This window comes from Sinocyclocheilus rhinocerous, unplaced genomic scaffold (genome assembly GCF_001515625.1).
Source record: "Sinocyclocheilus rhinocerous isolate Xijiao unplaced genomic scaffold, SAMN03320098_v1.1 scaffold1160, whole genome shotgun sequence".
In the NCBI taxonomy this organism is placed as follows: domain Eukaryota; kingdom Metazoa; phylum Chordata; class Actinopteri; order Cypriniformes; family Cyprinidae; genus Sinocyclocheilus; species Sinocyclocheilus rhinocerous.
In genome coordinates this window covers 931058-932956 of record NW_015635060.1, presented here as the reverse complement: position 1 = coordinate 932956, position 1899 = coordinate 931058, and the positions used below count along the sequence as shown (strand labels likewise).

The 1899-nt window shown below is 32.9% G+C and overlaps 1 long non-coding RNA gene across 1 annotated transcript in view; it reads right to left on the bottom strand.

Annotated features, from left to right (window-relative positions):
- LOC107746575 (uncharacterized) overlaps positions 1-811 on the bottom strand; it is an 8785-nt gene extending 7974 nt beyond the window's left edge. The window contains exon 1 of the long non-coding RNA XR_001640713.1: positions 704-811. This is a non-coding gene — a long non-coding RNA (uncharacterized LOC107746575). The remainder of the gene's footprint in view (positions 1-703) is intronic.
- Positions 812-1899: the final 1088 nt, after the last annotated feature.

Sequence of the window (1899 nt, the reverse complement as noted above, 5' to 3'; positions counted from 1 at the left end):
TTTTGTAGAATAACCTAACCTAGTTTATAATAGTATTATTTTCATAGATTATGATTATATATATATATTTTTATTTTTCATTAAAATGAAGTTTACCATGAGTGTACTTGCATTATTATGCTATATTGTCATACTGTCATTAATCAGTGGTATAAAATGGTCTTAAAATGGCAATTATATAATTTATCGCAATTAATTTTGTTGCAATATATTGCACAACAGAAAGTAGTTATCGTGACAGCCCTACACTTGAGTTGTTTTGTAACACTCTAAAGAGAAAGGAAAAAATGAAATCGCATCATATGACCCCTTTAAATAATATATGTTCCCTTCAGTCATAGATTGTGCATATATGATATCTTGGTGTGCTCAACAGACTTTAGAATGTGATATGATCATTGTAGTCGACATAATACTTTATTCCTCCAGGAATCTATTCACAATTTCTGTTATTGATATCTTTGCATTTACTTTTTTCATGTTTTTTTATTTGTATGCATTATCCAACCAGGCTCGTTGGAAATACGTGAGTTTGGCTACATTTCTGCAAAACTGCAAAAACCTGTTCGACCAGAGCGGCCAGTGGGAAGAATGAGTCTGGAGCCCTGGGTTGGGTTAAATGTTTGACCCAACATGCTGGGTAGGGCTGCTCGATTATGGCAAAAATCATAATCACGATTATTTTGGTCAATATTGAAATCACAATTATGAGTGGGTCATATGACCAAAACTTTATACGAGTGATTAATTTAAAGATAGCAGTATGTATCAAATATACATTTTCTGTAAATAAGGTTGCTTTGACATAGCTATACATTTTACATACCAGCAAAATTTCACAATTCTCAATACCACAGCAGAATACTAGCATAATTATATTCAATTAAATTCAATTCAAGTTTATATTTGTATAGTGCTTTTGACAATACAAAGTATTGCAAAGCAGCTTTACAGAAAATTAAGTTTCTACAATCAAAAGTCCAGAGTTTTGTGACCTTAGGGAGCGTGATGGATTGTGGTAGAAGACTAGTTAGGTACGCAGGAGCTAACCCATTAAGGGCCTTATAGGCAAGTAATAATATTTTGTAACTGATACGGAACTTAATAGGTAGCCAGTGCAGAGACTGTAAAATTGGGGTAATATGATCATATTTTCTTGACCTGGTAAGGACTCTAGCCGCTGCATTTTGAACTACATGTAGCTTGTTTATTGAGGATGCAGGACAACTTATATAAGTTAAGAAAAATCCTAAAAAATTATTGAAAAATAAATAAACAGTCATAAAAACAAAAAGCAAAGGTCAAATATAATAGAAAAAAGATACAAATGAAACGGTGTTAATTTTTTTTAATGCATATCTAAAGTATTCAGCTAATAGCCTACAAAAATTGAATAATCAAATGGAAAATAAAACAGCATAGTCTTCACTGTAAGAATTAAACATGCTTTGTTTCTTATTAAAGCAACAAAAGTCCTTCAGTCAAGAGCAATGAGTAATTTTCTCTGTTATTTGTTGTTTGATTAGTATTAAGCACACATACAAAGGAAGGAATATTACCTGTTGTTGCTTTAAGAGCTGCATGGATCCAGTAACAGTTATACGTATTTTCATTTTCAACTGTTTACGTTCACTTAAATATAACTGATGAGGGTTTACATTAATAATCACCAAATGCCACATTTCTGCGTGTATTTGACAGTTTAGGTATGCATCTCAAGATAAACGTTCACTTTACTTCTCAGTAGGGCTGCACGATAAATCGCATGCGATATTTAACGCGCATCTTGTCAGTAAAGCCGGTTCTTTAATCAGCAGTAAATCTCCATCACCTGCAGGCTTTCACATGGAGCAGCATTAACTACACAGAGCCGTTGTTCACCGACAAGCTGCGCAAAAC